This window comes from Oncorhynchus gorbuscha, linkage group LG03, assembly GCF_021184085.1.
Source record: "Oncorhynchus gorbuscha isolate QuinsamMale2020 ecotype Even-year linkage group LG03, OgorEven_v1.0, whole genome shotgun sequence".
NCBI lineage: Eukaryota > Metazoa > Chordata > Actinopteri > Salmoniformes > Salmonidae > Oncorhynchus > Oncorhynchus gorbuscha.
In genome coordinates this window covers 24,307,759-24,317,254 of record NC_060175.1, presented here as the reverse complement: position 1 = coordinate 24,317,254, position 9,496 = coordinate 24,307,759, and positions in this window count along the sequence as shown.

Here is a 9,496-nt window from a genome sequence, read left to right as displayed (position 1 = left end):
TAGAGGGAAACATCTGTCTGTCTGTCTGTTGTAAGGGCTATAGAGGGAAACATCTGTCTGTCAAGTGTTATAAGGGCTATAGAGGGAAACATCTGTCTGTCTGTCTGTATAAGGGCTATAGAGGGAAACATATGTCTGTCTGTTATAAGGGCTATAGAGGGAAACATCTGTCTGTCTGTCTGTCGTAAGGGCTACAGAGGGAAACATCTGTCTGTGTCTGTTGTTAGGGCTATAGAGGGGAAACATCTGTCTGTCTGTCTCGTCGTAAGGGCTATAGAGGGAAACGTCTGTCTGTCTGTCTGTCCTGTCTGTCTGTCTGTCTGTCTGTCTGTCTGTCTGTCTGTCTGTCTGTCTGTCTGTCTGTTCTGTCTGTCTCGTCTGTCTGTCTGTCTGTCTGTCTGTCTGTCTGTCTGTTGTAAGGGCTATAGAGGGAAACATCTGTGTGTCTGTCTGTTGTAAGGCCTATAGAGGGAAACATCTGTCTGTCTGTCTGTCTGTTGTAAGGCCTATAGAGGGAAACATCTGTCTGTCTGTTGTAAGGGCTATAGAGGGAAACATCTGTCTGTCTGTCTGTTGTAAGGGCTATAGAGGGAAACATCTGTCTGTCTGTCTGTTGTAAGGGCTATAGAGGGAAACATCTGTCTGTCTGTTGTAAGGGCTATAGAGGGAAACATCTGTCTGTCTGTCTGTTGTAAGGGCTATAGAGGGAAATGTCTGTCTGTCTGTTGTAAGGGCTATAGAGGGAAACATCTGTCTGTCTGTCTGTTGTAAGGGCTATAGAGGGAAACATCTGTCTGTCTGTCTGTTGTAAGGGCTATAGAAGGAAACATCTGTCTGTCTGTTATAAGGGCTATAGAGGGAAACATCTGTCTGTCTGTCTGTTATAAGGGCTATAGAGGGAAACATATGTCTGTCTGTTATAAGGGCTATAGAGGGAAACATCTGTCTGTCTGTCTGTTGTAAGGGCTATAGAGGGAAACATCTGTCTGTCTGTCTGTTGTAAGGGCTATAGAGGGAAACATCTGTCTGTCTGTCTGTTGTAAGGGCTATAGAGGGAAACATCTGTCTGTCTGTCTGTTGTAAGGGCTATAGAGGGAAACATCTGTCTGTCTGTCTGTTGTAAGGGCTATAGAGGGAAACATCTGTCTGTCTGTTATAAGGGCTATAGAGGGAAACATCTGTCTGTCTGTCTGTTATAAGGGCTATAGAGGGAAACATATGTCTGTCTGTTATAAGGGCTATAGAGGGAAACATCTGTCTGTCTGTCTGTCGTAAGGGCTACAGAGGGAAACATCTGTCTGTGTCTGTTGTTAGGGCTATAGAGGGAAACATCTGTCTGTCTGTCTGTCGTAAGGGCTATAGAGGGAAACGTCTGTCTGTCTGTCTGTCTGTCTGTCTGTCTGTCTGTCTGTCTGTCTGTCTGTCTGTCTGTCTGTCTGTCTGTCTGTCTGTCTGTCTGTCTGTCTGTCTGTCTGTCTGTCTGTCTGTCTGTCTGTCTGTCTGTCTGTCTGTCTGTTGTAAGGGCTATGAGGGAAACATCTGTGTGTCTGTCTGTTGTAAGGCCTATAGAGGGAAACATCTGTCTGTCTGTCTGTCTGTTGTAAGGCCTATAGAGGGAAACATCTGTCTGTCTGTTGTAAGGGCTATAGAGGGAAACATCTGTCTGTTCGTCGTAGGTAAATTTGGAAATCAAATCAAGAATCGGTTTATTCCGCAACAAAGCCTCCTTCACTCACACGTTTACTCCTAGTAAAACTGACTATCCTACTGATCCTCGACTTCGGCGACAAGCCATCTACAAAATTGCTTCCAACACTCTACTCAGCAACTGATGCAGTTTATCACAGTGCCATCCGTTTTGTCAACAAAAAAGCAAGAACTTTATATTGCTCACTGACTTTACTCTAGTCGGCTGGCCCTCGCTTACATATTCGCTGCCAGACCCACTGGCTTCAGGTCATCTACAAGGGCTAGGGTAAATTCACCTGATCTACTACTATCAGATGATGGCAACACCCAACTAGAGCACTCGTGTATCTCATTGATCATCCCTAAAGCCAACACTTATCCGGTCAGCTTTTTTGCTCCAGTACTCTGCTGCCTGTGACTGAACGAATGCAAAACCAGTTGAGACTTTATCTCCCTCACTAACTTCAAACATCAGCTAGCTGAGCAGCTAACTGAATACTGCAGCTGTACATAATCTATTGGTAAATAGCACCCATTTTCATCTACCTAAGTCTCATGGATAAAAGCGCCTTTTCAAATGGCATATATTATTATTATTATTACCTCATCCCCAGTTTTTATTTATTTACTTTTCTGCTCTTTTTTGCACACCAATATCTCTACCTGTACATGATCATTTATCACTTCAGTGTTAATCTGCAATATTGTACTATTCGCCTACCTCCTCATGCCTTTTGCACACATTGTATATAGACTCCCCTTTTTTTCTCTGTGTTATTGACTGTTAATTGTTTACCCATGTGTAACTAACTCTGTGTTGTCTGTTCACACTGCTATGTTTTTATCTTGGCCAGGTCGCAGTTGCAATGAGAACCTGTTCTCAACCAGCCTACCTGGTTAAATAAAGGTGAAATAAAAAAATAAAAATAAAAATAAAGAGGGAAACATCTGTCTGTCTGTCTGTTGTAAGGGCTATAGAGGGAAACATCTGTCTGTCTGTCTGTTGTAAGGGCTATAGAGGGAAACATCTGTCTGTCTGTTGTGTAAGGCTATAGAGGGAAACATCTGTCTGTCTGTCTGTTGTAAGGGCTATAGAGGGAAATGTCTGTCTGTCTGTTGTAAGGGCTATAGAGGGAAACATCTGTCTGTCTGTCTGTTGTAAGGGCTATAGAGGGAAACATCTGTCTGTCTGTCTGTTGTAAGGGCTATAGAAGGAAACATCTGTCTGTCTGTTATAAGGGCTATAGAGGGAAACATCTGTCTGTCTGTCTGTTATAAGGGCTATAGAGGGAAACATATGTCTGTCTGTTATAAGGGCTATAGAGGGAAACATCTGTCTGTCTGTCTGTTGTAAGGGCTATAGAGGGAAACATCTGTCTGTCTGTCTGTTGTAAGGGCTATAGAGGGAAACATCTGTCTGTCTGTCTGTTGTAAGGGCTATAGAGGGAAACATCTGTCTGTCTGTCTGTTGTAAGGGCTATAGAGGGAAACATCTGTCTGTCTGTCTGTTGTAAGGGCTATAGAGGGAAACATCTGTCTGTCTGTTATAAGGGCTATAGAGGGAAACATCTGTCTGTCTGTCTGTTATAAGGGCTATAGAGGGAAACATATGTCTGTCTGTTATAAGGGGCTATAGAGGGAAACATCTGTCTGTCTGTCTGTCGCAAGGGCTACAGAGGGAAACATCTGTCGTGTCTGTTGTTAGGCTATAGAGGGAAACATCTGTCTGTCTGTCTGTCGTAAGGGCTATAGAGGGAAACGTCTGTCTGTCTGTCTGTCTGTCTGTCTGTCTGTCGTCTGTTCGTCTGTCTGTCTGTCTGTCGTCTGTCTGTTTGTCTGTCTGTCGTTTGTTGTCTGTCTGTCTGTCTGTCTGTCTGTCTGTCTGTCTGTCTGTTGTAAGGGCTATAGAGGGAAACATCTGTGTGTCTGTCTGTTGTAAGGCCTAGAGGGAAACATCTGTCTGTCTGTCTGTCTGTAAGGCCTATAGAGGGAAACATCTGTCTGTCTGTTGTAAGGGCTATAGAGGGAAACATCTGTCTGTCTGTCTGTTGTAAGGGCTATAGAGGGAAACATCTGTCTGTCTGTCTGTTGTAAGGGCTATAGAGGGAAACATCTGTCTGTCTGTTGTAAGGGCTATAGAGGGAAACATCTGTCTGTCTGTCTGTTGTAAGGGCTATAGAGGGAAATGTCTGTCTGTCTGTTGTAAGGGCTATAGAGGGAAACATCTGTCTGTCTGTCTGTTGTAAGGGCTATAGAGGGAAACATCTGTCTGTCTGTTGTTGTAAGGGCTATAGAAGGAAACATCTGTCTGTCTGTTATAAGGGCTATAGAGGGAAACATCTGTCTGTCTGTCTGTTATAAGGGCTATAGAGGAAACATATGTCTGTCTGTTATAAGGGCTATAGAGGGAAACATCTGTCTGTCTGTCTGTTGTAAGGGCTATAGAGGGAAACATCTGTCTGTCTGTCTGTTGTAAGGGCTATAGAGGGAAACATCTGTCTGTCTGTCTGTTGTAAGGGCTATAGAGGGAAACATCTGTCTGTCTGTCTGTTGTAAGGGCTATAGAGGGAAACATCTGTCTGTCTGTCTGTTGTAAGGGCTATGAGGGAAACATCTGTCTGTCTGTTATAAGGGCTATAGAGGGAAACATCTGTCTGTCTGTCTGTTATAAGGGCTATAGAGGGAAACATATGTCTGTCTGTTATAAGGGCTATAGAGGGAAACATCTGTCTGTCTGTCTGTCGTAAGGGCTACAGAGGGAAACATCTGTCTGTGTCTGTTGTTAGGCATCAGGAAACATCTGTCTGTCTGCATCATCACAGGAGGGAAACGTCTGTCTGCATCGGTCATCATGTCAGCAGTCTGTCAACTGTCTGTCTGTCTGTTCGACTGTCTGTCTGTCTGTCTGTCTGTCTGTCTGTCTGTCTTGGTTCTGTTGTAAGGGGCTATAGAGGGAAACATCTGTGTGTCTGTCTGTTGTAGGCCTATAGAGGGAAACATCTGTCTGTCTGTCTGTCTGTTGTAAGGTCGGCAGAGGGAAACATCTGTCTGTCTGTTGTAAGGGCTATAGTGGAAACATCTGTCTGTCTGTCAGGGCAATCAAATCAAATCAAAGAATCGGCTTTCTATTCCCGCAACAAAGCCTCCTTCACTCACGCTGCCAAGCTTACCCTAGTAAAACTGACTATCCTACCGATCTCGACTTCGGCGACGTCATCTACAAAATTGCTTCCACACTCTACCAGCAACTGATGGATTTATCACAGTGCCATCCGCTTTGTCACTAAAGCACCTTATATTACCCACCACCATGCTCTAGTCGGCTGGCCCTCGCTGCATATTCGTCGCCAGACCCACTGGCTTCAGGTCATCTACAAGGCCATGTTAGGCAAAAGCTCCGCCTTATCTCAGCTCACTGGTCACGATGGCAACACCATCCGCAGCACGCGCTCCAGCAGGTGTATCTCATTGATCATCCCTAAAGCCAACACCTCATTCGCCGCCTTTCGCTCCAGTACTCTGCTGCCTGTGAATGGAACGAATTGCAAAATTGCTGAAGTTGGAGACTTTTATCTCCCTCACCAACTTCAAACATCAGCTAGCTGGAGTTAGCTAACCGATCACTGCAGCTGTACATAATCATTAAAAGTAGCACACCCATACCTACCTAAGTCGCTGATAAAAGCGTCTGCTAAATGGCATGATATTATTGATTACCTCATTCCACAGTTTTTATTTATTTACTTTTCTGCTCTTTGGTACACCAATATCTCTACCTGCACATGATCATTTATCACTTCAGTGTTAATCTAAATATTGTAATTATTCTTCACTTCTCCTCATGCCTTTGCACATTGTATAGACTCCCTTTTCTCTGTGTTATTGACTTGTTAATTGTTTACTCCATGTGTAACTAACTCTGTGTTGTCTGTTCACACTGCTATGCTTTATCTTGGCCAGGTCGCAGTTGCAAATGAGAACCTGTTCTCAACTAGCCTACCTGGTTAAATAAAGGTGAAATAAAAAAATAAAAATAAAAATAAAGAGGGAAACATCTGTCTGTCTGTCTGTTGTAAGGGCTATAGAGGGAAACATCTGTCTGTCTGTCTGTTGTAAGGGCTATAGAGGGAAACATCTGTCTGTCTGTTGTAAGGGCTATAGAGGGAAACATCTGTCTGTCTGTCTGTTGTAAGGGCTATAGAGGGAAATGTCTGTCTGTCTGTTGTAAGGGCTATAGAGGGAAACATCTGTCTGTCTGTCTGTTGTAAGGGCTATAGAGGGAAACATCTGTCTGTCTGTCTGTTGTAAGGGCTATAGAAGGAAACATCTGTCTGTCTGTTATAAGGGCTATAGAGGGAAACATCTGTCTGTCTGTCTGTTATAAGGGCTATAGAGGGAAACATATGTCTGTCTGTTATAAGGGCTATAGAGGGAAACATCTGTCTGTCTGTCTGTTGTAAGGGCTATAGAGGGAAACATCTGTCTGTCTGTCTGTTGTAAGGGCTATAGAGGGAAACATCTGTCTGTCTGTCTGTTGTAAGGGCTATAGAGGGAAACATCTGTCTGTCTGTCTGTTGTAAGGGCTATAGAGGGAAACATCTGTCTGTCTGTCTGTTGTAAGGGCTATAGAGGGAAACATCTGTCTGTCTGTTATAAGGGCTATAGAGGGAAACATCTGTCTGTCTGTCTGTTATAAGGGCTATAGAGGGAAACATATGTCTGTCTGTTATAAGGGCTATAGAGGGAAACATCTGTCTGTCTGTCTGTCGTAAGGGCTACAGAGGGAAACATCTGTCTGTGTCTGTTGTTAGGGCTATAGAGGGAAACATCTGTCTGTCTGTCTGTCGTAAGGGCTATAGAGGGAAACGTCTGTCTGTCTGTCTGTCTGTCTGTCTGTCTGTCTGTCTGTCTGTCTGTCTGTCTGTCTGTCTGTCTGTTTGTCTGTCTGTCTGTCTGTCTGTCTGTCTGTCTGTCTGTCTGTCTGTCTGTCTGTTGTAAGGGCTATAGAGGGAAACATCTGTGTGTCTGTCTGTTGTAAGGCCTATAGAGGGAAACATCTGTCTGTCTGTCTGTCTGTTGTAAGGCCTATAGAGGGAAACATCTGTCTGTCTGTTGTAAGGGCTATAGAGGGAAACATCTGTCTGTCTGTCTGTTGTAAGGGCTATAGAGGGAAACATCTGTCTGTCTGTCTGTTGTAAGGGCTATAGAGGGAAACATATGTCTGTCTGTTGTAAGGGCTATAGAGGGAAACATCTGTCTGTCTGTCTGTTGTAAGGGCTATAGAGGGAAATGTCTGTCTGTCTGTTGTAAGGGCTATAGAGGGAAACATCTGTCTGTCTGTCTGTTGTAAGGGCTATAGAGGGAAACATCTGTCTGTCTGTCTGTTATATTACAGAAGAAACATCTGTCTGTCTGCTTATAAGGCTATAGAGGGAAACATCTGTCTGTCTACCAGTAAGGGCTACAGAGAAAAAGACATGTCATGTCTGTTATAAGGGCTATAGAGGGAAACATCTGTCTGTCTGTCTGTTGTAAGGGCTATAGAGGGAAACACTGTCTGCCTGCCTGCTGGGCAGCTATAGAGGGAAACATCTGTCTGTCTGTCTGTTGTAAGGGCCAGAGGAAACATCTGTCTGTCTGTCTGTTGTAAGGGCTATAGAGGGAAACATCTGTCTGTCTGTCTGTTGTAAGGGGCTATGAGGGAAACATCTGTCTGTCTGTTATAGGGCTATAGAGGGAAACATCTGTCTGTCTGTCTGTTATAAGGGCTATAGAGGGAAACATATGTCTGTCTGTTATAAGGGCTATAGAGGGAAACATCTGTCTGTCTGTCTGTCGTAAGGGCTACAGAGGGAAACATCTGTCTGTGTCTGTTGTTAGGGCTATAGAAACATCTGTCTGTCTGTCTGTCGTCAAAGGGCTATAGAGGGGGAAACGTCTGTCTGTCTGTCTGTCTGTCTGTCTGTCTGTCTGTCACATCTGTCTGTCTGTCTGTCTGTCTGTCTGTCTGTGTCTGTCTGTCTGTCTGTCTGTCTGTCTGTCTGTCTGTCTGTCTATGTCTGTCTGTCTGTTGTAAGGGCTATATAGGGGAAACATCTGTGTGTCTGTCTGTTGTAAGGCCTATAGAGGGGAAACATCTGTCTGTCTGTCTGTCTGTTGTAAGGCCTATAGAGGGAAACATCTGTCTGTCTGTTGTAAGGGCTATAGAGGGGAAACATCTGTCTGTCTGTCGTAGGGCAATCGAAAATCAAATCAAGAATCGGCTTTCTATTCCGCAAAGCAAAGCCTCCTTCACTCCCACGCTGCCAAGCTTACCTAGTAAAACTGACTATCCTACCATCCTCGACTTCGGCGACGTCATCTACAAAATTGCTTCCAACACTCTACTCAGCAAACTGGATGCAGTTTATCACAGTGCCATCCGTTTTGTCACTAAAGCACCTTATATTACCCACCACTATGCTCTAGTCGGCTGGCCCTCGCTACATATTCGTCGCCAGACCCACTGGCTTCAGGTCATCTACAAGGCCATGTTAGGCAAAGCTCCGCCTTATCTCAGCTCACTGGTCACGATGGCAACACCCATCCGTAGCACGCGCTCCAGCAGGTGTATCTCATTGATCATCCCTAAAGCCAACACCTCATTCGGCCGCCTTTCGTTCCAGTACTCTGCTGCCTGTGACTGGAACGAGAAAATCGCTGAAGTTGGAGACTTTTATCTCCCTCACCAACTTCAAACATCAGCTAGCTGAGCAGCTAACTGATCACTGCAGCTGTACATAATCTATTGGTAAATAGCACACCCATTTTCACCTACCTCATCCCTAAATGGCACAGTTTTCCCCACAGTTTATTTATTTACTTTTCTGCTCTTTTGCACACCAACATCTCTACCTGTACATGATCATTTATCACTTCAGTGTTAATCTGCAATATTGTAATTATTCGCCTACCTCCCCATGCCTTTTGCACACATTGTATATAGACTCCCTCTTTTTCTCTGTGTTATTGACTTGTTAATTGTTTACTCCAGTGTGTAACTAACTCTGTGTTGTCTGTTCACACTGCTATGCTTTTTATCTTGGCCAGGTCGTGGCTGCAAATGAGAACCTGTTCTCAACTAGCCTACCTGGTTAAATAAAGGTGAAATAAAAAAATAAAATAAAAATAGAGGGAAACATCTTTGTCTGTCTGTCTGTTGGGTATTCATAGAGGAAACGCTCTGTCTGTCTGTCTGTCTGTCTGTCTGTCTGTCTGTTCGTCTGTCTGTCTGTCTGTCTGTCTGTCTGTCTGTCTGTCTGTCTGTCTGTCTGTCTGTCTGTCTGTCTGTCTGTCTGTCTGTCTGTCTGTTGTAAGGGCTATAGAGGGAAACATCTGTCTGTCTGTCTGTTGTAAGGACTATAGAGGAAACGTCTGTCTGTCTGTCTGTCTGTTGTAAGGGCTAGAGGGAAACATCTGTCAGTCAGTCAGTCAGTCAGTCAGTCAGTCAGTCAGTCGGTCAGTCAGTCAGTCAGTCAGTCGTCAGTCAGTCAGTCAGTCAGTCAGTCAGTCAGTCAGTCAGTCAGTCAGTCAGTCAGTCAGTCAGTCAGTCAGTCAGTCTGTCTGTCTGTCTGTCTGTCTGTCTGTCTGTCTGTCTGTCTGTCTGTCTGTCTGTCTGTCTGTCTGTCTGTCTGTCTGTCTGTCTGTCTGTCTGTCTGTCTGTTAGTTATAAGGGCTATAGAGGGAAACATCTGTCTGTCTGTCTGTTGTAAGGGCTATAGAGGGAAACATCTGTCTGTGTCTGTTGTAAGGGCTATAGAGGGAAACG